The sequence below is a fragment of the Crotalus tigris genome, unplaced genomic scaffold (assembly GCF_016545835.1).
Source record: "Crotalus tigris isolate CLP2741 ecotype Arizona unplaced genomic scaffold, ASM1654583v1 scf7180000017550.10884619, whole genome shotgun sequence".
In the NCBI taxonomy this organism is placed as follows: Eukaryota; Metazoa; Chordata; class Lepidosauria; order Squamata; family Viperidae; genus Crotalus; species Crotalus tigris.
In genome coordinates this window covers 4252802-4268350 of record NW_024096468.1, presented here as the reverse complement: position 1 = coordinate 4268350, position 15549 = coordinate 4252802, and the positions used below count along the sequence as shown (strand labels likewise).

At 38.2% G+C, this 15549-nt stretch overlaps 1 protein-coding gene across 4 annotated transcripts in view; it reads left to right on the top strand.

Moving 5' to 3' along the window:
- LRRN2 (leucine rich repeat neuronal 2) overlaps positions 1 to 15549 on the top strand; it is a 166979-nt gene that overhangs the window by 103947 nt on the left and 47483 nt on the right. For all 4 annotated transcript variants that reach the window (XM_039340954.1, XM_039340946.1, XM_039340937.1 and 1 more), the window contains one exon: positions 8839 to 8968. The gene's annotated coding sequence lies outside the window, so the exon portion shown is untranslated. The remainder of the gene's footprint in view (positions 1 to 8838; positions 8969 to 15549) is intronic.

Genomic DNA, 15549 nt, shown 5'->3' with positions numbered 1-15549 from the left:
AGACAGTCCTTCAGATAACCTGTTTATTAAAATCTTCAATAAAAGGTGTGTGTGTGTGTGTGTGTGTGTGTATGAAATAATTTTGCTATTCTGTCATACTGCTTCGTTTCTAGATAATATTTTGTTGCAGTGACAGGGAACCTCCAGGCCTCTCCATTTCATACACAGAGATTCAAACAAATCCCCTTCCCTAAAGTTGATCCATCCAACAAGAAAATATTTGATGTGATGCATGTCAGGATGAGAAGTGAAGGGCAGTTAAAGAGTTCCAAGGCACCCCTCCCATGTAATACAATTTGTGCCCATAATTATAAGAAAGGTACCTTTTCTAATATCTTCAGCTTCAACTCAATCAGAACCAGAATTGAGGCAGGTGGGAAAGAAGGGTCAGAGATGTTACACTGGTTTAGTCTATTGATTAATGAAATCATACCAGCCAGACTATATTTCAATTAATATTGTCAAAACCATTGTGACTCTAAATTAATTTTTAATGCATCCATAACAGCTAGAGGATCATTTAAATATAGTGTCCAATATTATAATATAATAAAAGAAGCAGCCGAGACTTGGCTAGGAATATGTGGTTGCCATGGCAACTTCATTAAGGCTTTGCCCTTTAGCAAACTCACTTAGGGTATGGTTCCAATAAAATTGGAGAAGCTCTAGACAAATTCAGATGATTGCTTCAGCTCTTGGAAACCAGCACTCATCAACAACAGAAAAGCAGCTGTGTATAATTGTCAAAAGCCAAGCTAAAGTGACTTCAGTATATGGCACTGGTTTGTAGATGGCCAGTTTAGTCTGTTAAAAGTTGTTGCTCAAAATATTCTGAGTAATAATTTTATTTTAAAGAATTTTTAAAAGAAGTTTTTTTTAAAAAAAAAAATACAAATCATCCAAAATATGCCCTTTCTCATTCCACAGAAGCATCACCAAAGATCTATAAGCCCAACCAACCTTTCTTATGTAACTACTTTTCCCTAAGGCATAATATGGAGGTGAACTGGAAGGCTGTAAGTTGAATAGTGTTTATTCTATATGAGATATTCCTATGTAGAGAAGGAGCAGCTTTATAGAATTGTGTATTCTTCATCATATAATAACATACCAAAATGAAATAACTTAATAGGTTCAATGGAACACATGCTAAATAGTGAGATGGATGGATGGATGGATGGATGGGGAGGGGAGGGGAGGAGATGGGGTGGGATGGGATGGGAAGGGAAGGGAAGGGAAGGAAGGGTAGGATGGATGATTTACTCTGGAAATTCTTCTAAGAGGTGCTTTGCAGCACACTAGAGTACATATGAAACACTTATCTTTCAATCAATAAAGCAGGTACATCTTTTTTCATACTTTTACAATGATTTTGTAAGTTAATTGTCAATATGTCCACATACATGTATAATCATAGCCATGTTATTTCCCTCGGAAGATATTGAATTGTGAAAAAACTACCAATGTGCAACTGTTTCTGTTTTGGGTGTGTGCTTTGGGGGGGGGGAGGATGTTTGAGGGAGTCTTCTCAAAGACATTGTTTCACTTATGAATGGAAAGAAAACATTTAACTCTCCAGGAAATATTCACCAAACAAAGAGAACTTAATTTGTTTAGGAATTTCACCTAAACAAATCCAGGTGAATTCAACCTTTAGATCAACTTGTTAATTGATTTTGAGATTTACAAGACATACTCCCTTTGTTCCTCCAACAACTTAGTCAAACAGGATCAGAGTAATAATTCAAATCAACTCTGAATTCAGAATGAAACAGTAGAATTTCCATTGACTGGAACCCCTGTATTATAATATAAACAATAATGAAAAATGAGAAGGTGCAGGGATTCATAAAGTAATGGAATTTAATAAAATGTTTCTAAGTGACCTAGATGTCTCTCTCTCACACACACACACCCACACACACCATTTTCAGTGTCTTAATTTGGGATCACAGCAGAAACTCATGTGTTTAAAGATCATGGTGTTGCCATGGTATTAACCCAGTGGTTGGAAGCTGTAGCAAAGCATACAGATTAGGAAGGCTAACAAAGCTGAGGGAGATTTGGTTGCCATTTTACAACAGTAAGTGAAATGGTGCACTGTTTCTATAGCCTTGTCTTCCTTGTGAGGTGCTATTACTTTTTGCTGTGTTTAGTAAGTTTGTAAAAATACCTTTTTTAAAAAAAATAATCATATTCTTGTTATTAAAAAAAATTGGAACAAAGGGTATTTATTTGTATTTATTATGCCTATTTATAAAAGTTCAGAATTTAGCAAGGAGTCTCTTCTCCACCTTCATTTCTTTGCTTACCTCTTAAAAAGGGTAAATTTGATTACTTCCCCCATTTAACATGTTCTGTTGCTACCAACATTTACCCAAGCTTTTTAAATCCAGTGTATGCTTACTTAAAAGGAAACCCCAAATAAATAATAACAGGATTGCCACAATGCAGTATTCATATGATTGTGTTTGCATGTGCATATGTGCAAATGTGTATATAGGTTTTAAAAAACAAATTAAATGTTTCTTTTATAAATGACACAAATGGACCACACTTAGAAATTGAGGCTGATTTAAAAAATACCCCCCAAAATTATTCAAATGTCAGAATCAAAATATTTTTTGAGCTATGGTACTGAAAAAAGGCTAAACAACATATATGGGATATACCAGACTTTCCAAAGCATAATAAGTAACTGTTTTATACATATCTACAGAAAGACTGGACTGTTCATATAATTACTACAGGTCTGTATACTCCAGGAAAATAAACTATGTGATGCAGGGTTGGCTACTTCTACTATCCACACATTAGAGAATGGTCCTTTTGACTGTGAGAGGAAAGGAAACAAAGAGGAAGGAAGTGTTCTCTCTTTTCTGGGTTGCCAGGCAACAGGCACCATGTAAAGAAAGCTTCCTTCTCCTTCTTTCCCTCCCTCCCTCCCTCCCTCTCTGGCACTCCTTTGCTTTTAGAATGCCTAACATATATATCCTATCTATTTTTATGTCAAGAACATTCCCTGGAATTTAATTTTGCTTAACATTCTGTATATCTAGTTGACCAATTCTAAATTAACTGAATGGATGTCTTTGCAAATATCTTATCTGAACATGATTTCTGTTCTGGAATAATTTACTTGAAATTGGCTGCAACTCTGAATTGAAAGGTTTAACTCAACTTATTTACATTCCTTTGGGCTCTGTTTAAATCCTTTATAAGAAAAATCCCTCTATGCTCATACTGGGATATATCAAAAGAGCAACATTATATTTTTTCATGTGGAATATAAATTAAGCATAGATGGGAAAAACTGTTTTACACATCTGAAGGCTTTTTAATTCAGATTGCATGATGGAATGAAATTATGGATAACTACTGTTTATGTATCTTGGCATCTTATTAACGATTGAGAATAATGGTTTCATAATATGGATATGATTGCAAGTTTGAGTATTTGCATCTTCTAGGAATATGAATTATCCATTTGCTTCATCTAAGCTTGTCTTCTCACAGTTGTTTTGCCCTGTCCCCCTTAACCTCTTCGATTCCATGAAATATTTTTATTCTCTAGTTTATAATAGTTTATATATGTGGAAGAGCCAAATATAAAAAACATGTTGGCAAGATTCACACATCACACTGAACAAGTGTAATGTTTTCTCCTACTAAATTATGATCAATACATTCAGCTACTGTACAGGTCCTAGTGAGCAATAGCACACAGAATTAAGCCATTTGGTTAACTAAAACATTGCAGTAGTCTAGAACTGTGATTTATCAATCCTTTCCTGATAAATGAGGAAGGATATATTTTATTTCAAACATGGTGCCAAAGATATTATTGCCACAAATGTATGCTTCTGTCAGCACTAACCACAAATGACTTATCCAATGTATCTGCAGCTCCATTACATAGATATTTTATGTTAAACAAGAGGGTGGCCATTAAGAAGATTTATTCAAGATTAACAGCTAGGTAGTAGACACACTTTGATAATCACAACTATGGAACAGTTGATCCCGAGCATGTAAGAATTACTCTAGAGTTAAATCCCCTGCAGGATTTGAAATTCCATAACTGCCTTTTTCAATCAGATTCCCAATTCCATTGCTGAAATTAATTCATGCATTTCAGATTCAAAGAACACACTATTTGAACTAGTTATATCTGCCTTCCAGTAGTGCACACACTTAAATTCCAAGAGGCAGAACTGAATGAGTTTCCTACTTCTGAAGTGATTGCAAAATGCAAGAAACTGATGAAATCAGAAAACATCATCAGAAACATCATCATGCCAAACAGATATGTTCAAAATTCAGTGTTTTGTGTGTCTTTCTTTTCGCTTAGCAATTATTTGAGGTTATGATATACCTCTCCGGGGGGTGCTTAACATTGGTTTCTGAAGTTCTGACAACTGGGCATCCCTCCCTGTGGTCACATGACTGCATTTAGCATACTCAGCAACCGGCCTACATTTATGGCCAGTTGCAGTGTCCCCAGGTTTTATGACCACATTTTATAATGCTGGCATTTTCAGCAAAACTGGTCCATAGTGAATAATTTGTTTGCTTAATAACTATGGTGTCTTCTTAATAATTGTGGCAGCCACTTTACAACCTCAGTGTTCACTTAACTACTGCTGCAAAAAAAGGTCATAAAATTGGGTCTGTCATTTTACAACTGTCATAGCTTATGATTGTAATGGGCAGATTTATTTAGGGACATAAGCTGAGGACTGTATTAACACCTGCTATTTCTAGGCACTTAATTAACCAATCATGTGGCAGGGAATTGAATGCTTTCTTTTAATCAATCCAAGTTGCATTCAAGTTTGTGTTCCCTCTCTTACAATTGTCCAGAATCCTCTAGTTCAGAGGTGTCAAACTCGCAACATCATGTGATGTGTTGCGACATATTGTGACTTTTTTGCTGTTGCCGGCAATGAGATGGGTGTGATTTCGCTATGATGCATCTGGCCTGTAGGCTGGCAGTTTGACACCCCTGCTCTAGTCAATCAAGAGCTAGTCTTTTGTTCCTCTTTGAAAGTTATAATTTGTTGGTACACAGGTAATTGGCTTGTAGTTGCCTGGTCCTGCCCCTTTTGATGGATCTTTCATTATCAGGTTTTGCCAGATGTCAATCAATCATCAATTTCACCTCCTTGCAACACAATGTTAAGCTTCTTGACAATGAGTGAGGGTGGCCAGTCTGATGCTTCAACCAAAAAATATGCAGTTCTTCTTCATGTGGTGCTGACAAATTCTTGCAAGGTCAATAGCAAAGAAAATTCTCTTCCTGGATTTTGCCAGTCAAAATTCTTTAACTGACAGAGTCCATAAAATACAATCTGACCAGGTGGAATGGACAATGTGATGTGGATGAGGTGGTTCCTCAAGTAACCTGGTCCCATGCCATGTAGGGCTTTAGAGGTCATAACCAAATTAAGACGTAGACACATTTTGCAAATATAAAAGATGTCCCTATTTCTATTTTTTCTTCTGCTTTTGCTTTTTAAGTGGTGGAGATAAAAGCTAGGGCAGATATTACTTAATTTGATCCAAAATATTCTGACAGCCATTGGAGTTAGGAGAGCTAAAATAAATAATGCATACAATTTGTAACAAACTGCATTACTTCCTACTTCACAGCAACCTTATCAAGACAATTATGCAAAGAAAGGAGGTAAATTAATTCTCCCCATCATTTTCCTTGTCAGGAAAAAATCCCTCCTGAATTTATACATTGTGATAGAGTTTGTTGTTATTGTTGTTGTTGTTTGCTTTCCAAAGCAGACTATGAAAAAAGGATCAATCTGTCATCTCCTTTGAAATAATTGTCTCTTTTTTTGCAATAATTGTTTTATTTTATTCCAAAAATTAAATACAAACTCCTAAAGAAATAAAAGAGGGAAACAAGAACAAAGCAAAACTAAACAAGACAAGGAAAAAAAAGTGCATAAGCAACACATGCACTTGTCCCCCCATCCCCATTTGAATTCTGATAAATTTATTTTACCAATTATATTTTCCACCCTTGCAAAACAGGTCCAAATTTATAAACTTCTACAACTCTGTTTACTAAGCAATATAGAAAGGGAGGGAGCAATGGGATGTTCTCTACTCTATTAGCTACCTCCAATGTGCCATACCCCCATTAGGACCCAGGCTAATTAGTGTAGCCATGTTTTCAAGTCCTTTCAGAAGGTCAAAAGGATGGGAACATCTAAAAAGATGTTCCAGAGAGTCGGAGCCATAGAAAGAAAGGCTCTTTTTCTGGATTCTGCCAGCTGAAATTCTTTGGCTGATGGGGTCCACAGCATGCCTCTTCTACCAGCATTAACGAAGTGGGTGGAACAGTGATATAACATGGGCCACCCTAGGGGTCTCAAGAACTGCCCACGCAACTGTGCTCTGCAACAGCTGAAACTTCCAGATACTCTTCAAGTGTAGCCCCATTTAGAGCACATTGCATACGCCAAGTGTAAGATGACCAGGGCTTCAGTGTTTGAGCATAGGGGCTCCCAATCCAGGAAAGGTTGCAACTGGCACACAATATGAAGTTGTGCAAAGGCTCTCCTAGCTATGACTGCCACCTGCTCATTGAGCAGGAGTCATGAGAATTCCCAGTTTGTGTGTTGCAGCAAAAGACATATTTTATCACTTGGTTTGGCTGTGAGATTCACCTAATATCATGTTTTTGACTGAATGATTGTAGCCACCCTGTAACTTGTTCTTTGGATAACAAACATAATCAATTGAAGACAATTAAAATTATATCTGTATCACAGGTATAAATGTGAAACAAGTGTAAAAACCTGAAGAACCAAATGAGACCGAGGATTATGAGAGATGAAATCCAACAATTCTGGAGCCAGAAGACAATAGGCTGAAAAAGCATGTTAAAAGCTGATCACATCATGAGCTATAACAATCTCTTAAAAGCTAAAGACATCCTAACTGCTGTAACAGAAGAGGAGAATAAAATATTAATATAAAGTTTTAAAATCATGTTAAAACCCCTGGGAGGCCATACATAGGTACCAGCCTGGGGCAGAAAATAGGTCTGGACTCTAATTCAATGCAAAGCACAAACCCAGTGTAGAATGAGATAATACAAGCTGTTTCTTAATCTCACTTGACAATGAACAGAATGTATAATTTGTCCACTGTCTAATTTAAAATTCTCCATTGAACTCAACCTCCAATATGTAATTTAGGATCTCAGTAGCTCAGCTGCACTGTGTACCAAAAAGAGGAGAAAGTTAAACTGCTGGCATTTGCCAAATAAATAAATCCCACATGCTTGCAATGTGATTGTGAGAAGAAAAGGGAAATACTGAATTCAGCAATCAGCAGATCCATCCACAAATCAGAGTAACCTTTGCAATGGGTTGCCTCAATTGCAACTCTTTGAATGGATGGCAAGATGTGGGGAAGAGGAGAGAGCAACAGATATTCTAATAACTACAATTACCTCTTATTATTCTCCTGATGTTTTTAGTATGTGTGTCTGCAATTTTCTATCTCTTGTAAACAACCAGCTGTTTTTCAGTGATCCAGACAGAAGTGGCCAAGGCATGAATGATGGTGTGTAGGACCTCCCAATCCAGGAATGCACACACTGGTGTACAAGATCTGTTTGTGCAAAGCCCCTCCAAGCCAAAGCTGTCATCTGCTCTTCATGCAGGAGCCCTAAATCTAGGAATATCCCAGTGTTGTGCACTGGTTCTGTTGGGGGTAGAGCAATACCTTCCAGAATCAATGATGGACCCAGTGGCTACAAAATCTATAGCCAATGAGTCTTGTTAGGATCACATCTGAGCCTCTTCTTCCCAATCTAGACCCTCACAGTCTTCAGACAGGGAGGCAGCATTGTTTGGTTAGACAAGGTTTGAAATAGTGTATGATAATCTGCCATTAAAACATTATCACTTCTCCTTCCCAAGTCGTAAAGAATCATGCCTTTTCCTGGAAGTGTATGGTTGTCACTTTGCAGCTGCCACATGTTCCAGGGAAACTACATCCTTGTCTTAAAAAGTATCAAACTGATGCTACATTTGCTGTCCCTCTGAGCATTCTAGACTATCTTTTTGGGAATCAAATCAAAAACATTGCTCAAGCCTAACAACCATTCTATTGGGCCTTAGCTAATAGCAACTGGACGTATGCATGTGTGTTTATATTTTGCTTTTGAAACAATAATGAATTCTGGAAGCCTTCTAGAGTAGGGGTCTTCAAACTTGGCCCTTTTATGACTTGTGGACTTCAACTCCAAGAATTCCTCAGCCAGGCATGCTGGTTGAGGAATTCTGGGAGTTGAAGTCCACAAGTCATAAAAGGGCCAAGTTTGAAGACCCCTGTTCTAGAGGATACTTAACATTCAAAGCAAAATACTTAAAACAGCATATTTTGTTCCATTCTCAATGCAATTTCTTGAAGTATGGTTGCTGTATTTTGAGAAATGCTGCAAATAGTTCCCACTTGAACAGTTTTGTTTCTAATACTCATATTTTGTCCTCATTGGAATATTGAACCATAAGAAAGGAGGCTGGAAGTTTTCCTCCTAAATTTTATTTAACTCTATAAATTTCAAGAACCATTTATTTAATACCTCCCTTTTATTTCTTAATGGCTCTATTTTGATTCCATTGCAGACAGAACCTAAAACTTGAGTTTGCTGATACAGGCAATCCTGCACCTTGGAGTCATTATACACAGCACTATTATGTAAACAAGTAAAGAAGTGTGGAAAAATAGTAATATTAATTTGGTAGATTGTATGGCTGCTTCATATAGTGTTAAAGAATTTCTTTGTGTTTTTTCCATTATCCACAGTTTATTTTTTAAAGACTACAATCAACAGAGTTCCCACATTAGAACAAAAGATTGCTGTGCTCTTTTGCCCATTTCCAATCTGCAGACTGTCAACAGCTGAATTGTCTGAAGGATGCTAAATCCAGCAATGGTAAGATGCTAAAATGACACTTGAAAATTCTTATCAGCAAAAGATTTGTTCCAATGCTGGATATCTTTTTGGAAAAAATTGCCAGTATAAAATATTACAGTTTTTTTATGTCCCCATTACTCTTTCATCTTATTCTAAACTTTGTTAAACAAAAATTCACTGATGTTCCTTGATGGCACCCAGAGCAAGATTGGGTAGACTTTCCACATTTTTGTACATTACATCTCTCATCGTCTTTAGTCATTGGCCGTGCTAGTTTAAGCTGACGGAATATGGAATTGAACAACATCTGATGAGCCCTAGTTCCCTACTTCAACCCTAGATATACACATCACATGCTGGTGAAAAGGCTGTCCCCTTCTCTCTTGCGCTGTCAGCAAGCATAAAAACAAACTCCAGCCAACATCTAAGAAAACAGAATAGGTCAGGAATACATTTGGAGTCTTGACTAGCATTGCACATACTATAAATTTGCGGGTTTTCTCGCGCCCAGCGGTCTCCCATGGGTGTTGAAGAACAGACACGTACACGTGGTTTCCTCGGGATGGGAGCCTCGAACAAAGACGAAGCATCCCTTTTATTGTGTTATCAGAAGGCGGGTTTATAGGCACCTGGTGACCACCTTACACCAACCACATTTGTTATGACACAGCATATTAGCATATTACACGTGCTAACTTTGTTTTGCACACGCTACTATACAGCTGTTGCACACGGCACTAACAAACACCAAAACAACATTCCCTTGCACCGCACGGCACAAACTTGTTTTTTCACTTTTGACTTCCGCATACCTTGGCCTACTGCAGCTGATGACTCAGCCTAACAGGCCAGATAACCCAATGACTCCAACATCTCCTACTTTTCTGTTTTATTTAAAATAAGGAGGTTGCGCTTTATAGGAAGTCATCCTCAGTGTCGCTTGGCAAAGTGAAGGCTGGTTTGGTTAGCAAGGGTAACTGAACTGCAGTGATAGGTGTAGTTACTAAATTGACCTGTTGGTGGGTGACAGTTCCTGAAGATTACAGTTTATTGCAGAAAGATGGTTCTTCAGGAAATTGCATTATCATATCCTGCTTCCCAGGCGATGGGGCTGACTCTTAGAGTTTGGGTGGGGTATGCAGATCTTCTCTTTTGTCTTCTTGATTGCTCTGGCTCCAACTTTCTGATGGTGTTACATTTGCATCTGTATGGGCCTAGCTCTTGTTTGGGGCAGATAGATTTGGGGCCAGGTTTGGTTTTTAAAAAGTCCTTTTGAGGAAAAATATATTTTTCTGCCCTTTTTAATATTTCCTTCTGGGGGGGCTAACTTCCATCAATATCCCCACTTTGTGCCTTAAGTGTGTAAATATATGACATTAAAATTGATCTGGTCAGGGAGACTTGGTAGGCAAGCTTTTAAACTGTTAAGCAAAAAAAGAAAAAGACATTAATGGAGGCAGCAGAAAAGGATCCCTTTAGTGGCTCCCAAAAGGGGAGCTTGCAACCCATAAAGTTCTAAAAGTCAGGGCAAAATTTTGTTAGGTGGAAAAGAAATTTATAGTATCCAATATTCTGTGCCAATCATTTTCAAATGCTGGATGTCACCTTTAGCTTCCAGTCAGGTTTGTATACCTCCCAAAATTCTTCACAGCCATGGTTTTCCTTATTACATGACCACTGGCTGCCCAATTTCAAGGGTTGTTTCCTGCCTTAGCTCTTAATTCAGTGCATCCAGGTTTGTAATGTCCAATATGCCAGTCTATTAAATTTTCTTTAAATTGCACGTAATGAGTTCTAGGAATTCAAATCTGAGCTCAACAGTGCAAAATATTCAGGGCTGAAGTTTGGGATTTTCCCTGTTGCTTCCTTAGTCAGGGCATATGAATTGCAAATCACCTGAGGGGGCCTAGTTCCCTCCCCCTTGGAATCTGTTGGAAGTTGGTCCCACAAAGCTTTGGTGCAATAGAGCAAAAATCAGCCTGGGGGGAACTTTACTAAAGGTAGGTGGAGGGGAAAGACTCTGAATGGTGTGAATGGTGTGTGTGTGTGCATATGCAGCTATTTCTACAAAACAGGCAATACAAACATTCTGGAAAAGTTTTCCCTCCCACCAGATAGAAGTCCAAGATGTTCAGTATTTGTTCTGCCACATATTCCCATCTCTCCATTAATACATTCAACTGGCTTGTTACAATACAAATGGGGCAAGAAAGAAAAGTTTACAATGAGTTTCCACCCTCCCCCCACAGTCTTAGTTTTCTCTTCTGAGGCTTCACGTGGCACCACCTTCCTTCTGCAGCTCTCACAGGCAGCTGGGGAAATGGTAGGACTTGGGAAGATGCATGGTGGCTTTTTAGTGGATGGCTGGATTCAAACTCAATCCCATGGCTCAAATGGATGGAGGCAGCATCTGGGTCTGTGTGTTGTGCTTCCAAAGGCTTGGGAGAGGGTTTCATGGCTGAAAGATACAAGAACAAGGTCTCCCCCCCCTTTTCTGGACAGACTCTACCAGGAGAGGCAGACAAAAGGTTTGGAGAACAAAGAGCAGGAAAAGAATTGGAAGGGGGGTAGTTTGCAGGCAGTTTGAAAATGCTGAAAACTCCAAATAATTTTAAAAGCCTAAATTTTAAGGTGTGCAACTTGCCAAGGGTAGGAGAATATTTATTCTAAAATAGACCACATAGTTTTAGAGATTGAGAAATGATTATATATTTGGGATAAGAAAAGTTTCATAGTAGCATCACCAATAAGTGATAGGATACGAAAAGTAACTTTAAAAAGTTATTTCCCCACACAAGCAGACTTGAGTTTCAAAAGGCTCTTGTAGATAGACACACAGAGAGAAGGAGGAATACAAACAAACAAACACAATTCTTTTTCTTCACTCTGTTTGTTGGCCAGACAAACAGAGTGAGGTTTTTCCTTTTTGTGGCTTATTTTAAGCAGAATTTCTAGCAGACTTTAAAATCCTTTTTCCTTTGGATTTGAAACAGTTAACAGTCACAGTTTTCCTAATTTAACCCACACAGACATTTTTAGGGATCCTCCTTCGGGCTATGCAAGGCAATTTAGATATACATATTTTAAGAGGAGGATCAGCAGCAAATCTTTCCCATTGTTTTTCCTAATTTAATTATTGATGACTTGGTCAATTCCCTAAGTTCTGGGAGGTGCGCAACCTGAGGCTTAGAGAATTCTGTCCCCATACTCACGGTTTTGGGAGGGTGCTTCGTCTAGCTCTGACAACCGGCCCTGAGTTGCAGTGAGCTCTTCCGCTGAGTAAGTAAGAGGATATCAAGAGATGTAATATTTTGGGAGGGTGCTTCGTCTATCCTGACGACCGGCCCTGAGTTGCAGTTTTGGGAGGGTGCGTCTAGCTGACGACTGGCCCTGAGTTGCAGTTTTGGGAGGGTGCTTCGTCTAGCTGACGACCGGCCCTGAGTTGCAGTACCCAGAGACGTGCTCAGAAACTTGAATCACGTCGGGGTCACCATTTGGGGGTTTTCACGCGCCCAGCGGTCTCCCATGGGTGTTGAAGAACAGACACTTACACGTGGTTTCCTCGGGATGGGAGCCTCGAACAAAGACGAAGCATCCCTTTTATTGTGTTATCAGAAGGCGGGTTTATAGGCACCTGGTGACCACCTTACACCAACCACATTTGTCATGACACAGCATATTAGCATATTACACGTGCTAACTTTGTTTTGCACACGCTACTATACAGCTGTTGCACACGGCACTAACAAACACCAAAACAACATTCCCTTGCACCGCACCGCACAAACTTGTTTACGCCAATCTATTTTCTCTTCTGACTTCCGCATACCTTGGCCTACTGCAGCTGATGACTCAGCCTAACAGGCCAGATAACCCAATAATTCCAACAACTATATAATTAAGGTAATTTTCTAAACAAGAATCAAATAGTCTATGTGACTTTTTAAAATGTATTTTAGTCAGGCAAAGATATTATTAAACTTTCTGAAAATATGGTTTAAAAAGTATTCGTATATTCCTTCTGGTTAGTTAATTAGTCAGAAACAAGAGTAGTTAATCACATTAAAAATGTTTACTTCATTGTCGCCCCAGATTTGAAAATCAATTCATCAATAATTATGTCATCCATATTTTATGCTGCTTGCCTCTAATAAAGTTTATGGTTATCTTCCTTGATGCCCTTTGTTTGTATGATATAGCGGAATATTATTTTTTCTGACACCAAGAACCTAAATGTATTGTTGTCTTTCTTAAAGAGCTCAAGGTGGCAACCATTGTTTTCTACTCCTTTTTATCTCACAACTAGCTTGTATATTATGTAACTTAAACTGGATGTAGTGCCTAGCTCAGGGGTAGGGAACCTTGGCTCTTTTATGACTTGTGGGCTTCAATATGTAGAATTTCTGAACCAGCCATGCTGACTCAGGAATTATGGCAGTTGAAGTCCACAAGTCATAAAAGAACCAAGGTTCCCTACCCCTGGCCTAGCTCCTAGTTACAAAGTAAGACAAAATTATTGGTTGAGGCAGGAGCATTTGAGACAGTAAAACAGAGAAAAAAATGTTCTTTGAACTAGAGTTGGGAAACACACTTTGAAGTCACTTTGAAGGCAAATGGGGAGTGCCATCTCTTGTGCCCTCCAGAAACAGTCACCTGCCCATTCTGGCCACAGGATAATTTAAAAGTGCAACATGAACCCTACATGGAGCAATATCTACATATTTGGTAAGGAATCATTTGCTTTTCTATAAATTATGGTACAAGGCAAAGAAATCACATGACTTAATACACATCTTCTAAAATTGTATATTGAAAAACTGCAGAATAGTCACCCAGGCTCCTAACAAGGCCATTCAGTATTCATTTCTGCCATCCAGATTTGTTTCTCTTTTAACTGTTAGGATGTTGAGGAAAATATGTTTTCCCAGGAAGCCAATGTGTTTCAAGAGGGCCTTGTTTCCTCAGTCTGTCCCAGTTTAGAGCAATTCACAGCACAGCTGTTCCCAGGTTATGATGACTGACCTCCCACTCATTCCTTCTGCTGCCTAATCTCTTGAGAAGGGAATGCAAGCTGCTCTCTTTTGCACTTAAAGTTGTTAAGCTCAGTAGAAAAGAGATGGTCTAAAGTTTTTAAGCCCATACTCTGTCTTCTTATTGCCTCCCTTAATTTGTTAACTGAGCTGAACTTATATCTTTCCTTCTTTATGAACTATTCCTGCTGACAGTTCTTTTAATGTACTTACGCCAATCAGTCTATTTGCCATCTGCTCCATCAATGGAGCAGCTTTGTGGTTGGAAGCTGTCAAGAACCAAGAAGTCTCCAAAGGCTGGCATGGAATTTAGCCAAAATTGGCATCATATTAGAAATGCATACAGGAAGGCAGAAATAGAAAGCCAGCTATTATTTTTAAATCAAAAGATCCATTTAGGTTACAGTTTACTTCCCTTGGGCTCCTCTTCCCTGGATATTTTATAGAGCTATCATGTCTAGGCTTTAAAAATCTAGTCAACCACTTTTTTCTATAGTTTTCTGCTTCCATCTAGCTGTTACCTGGAGTTTTGTATTCTGAATCTGGTTCTTTTTGCCCCTGTAAAGTCATATCCTACAATGGACTAGTTTATATAAAAGCTGGAAATCTTAACTGACACTAAGATAGAAGCAAACATAAAGCGATATGTACTCAATCAAAGCAAATCAAAATAATACAATTAAAGGTCATCAGCATATTGTTGCTTAGATAATAAGCAACCTATTAAAGATTATTTATTTCTTTTAAAGGTATTCCAGCAAGTGAAGTTAATACATAGGTGGCAGCATGCTAAAATTATACAAACTGTCATCTTCATTAATTGTGTTGGCAATGTTCTAAGTCAGGGGTGTCAAACTCGCCATGTCACATGACGTGTTGTGTCGTATCGCAACTTTTCCCCCAGCTGGGGTGGGTGTAGTATCAGCATGATGCATCTGGCCCACGGGCCAGCAGTTTGACACCCTTGTTCTAAGTAAATTGGTCACCATGCTCAATTAGTATATTTTGGGTTGGGAGTTTTTGATAAAATTGAATAAATCATAAAACAAACATTCACAATGGTTCCTACTGTTGGTTTATTGTCCATATTTCCTGAATTGCATTAACTGATGTGACATAAAAATTGACTCAGTTTCTGTTATTAACTGCCAGGTGTGTTATTATAAAACTATATTTTCCCCTGTACTGGTGTAATTTAAGGTTGAAGAATTGCTCTGGCCAAAATAGTAATATAACAAAGAATTTTGAAAACTTTACAATAAAGCTAATGATTTATTAGCTTTTTTTCTTCTTTCCACAAGAAATAACAAAAATATATTAAAAGTGTCTGGGATTCAAGTGATGCATGTGATTTATTTGAGGGACTAGAAGGGATGCTTATATAATTCACAGAGGACACAAAACTCAGGGAGATTGTTAACACCTCAGAAGACTGGCTGAGGGTTTCAAAGGATCTTAATCTACATGAATATTGAAATTTATCCAACAAAATATTGTTCACTGGTGAGAAATATGAAGTTCTACAGCGAGTCAGAAAATCCTGGGTACAAGATAAGTAGCAGCTGGCTC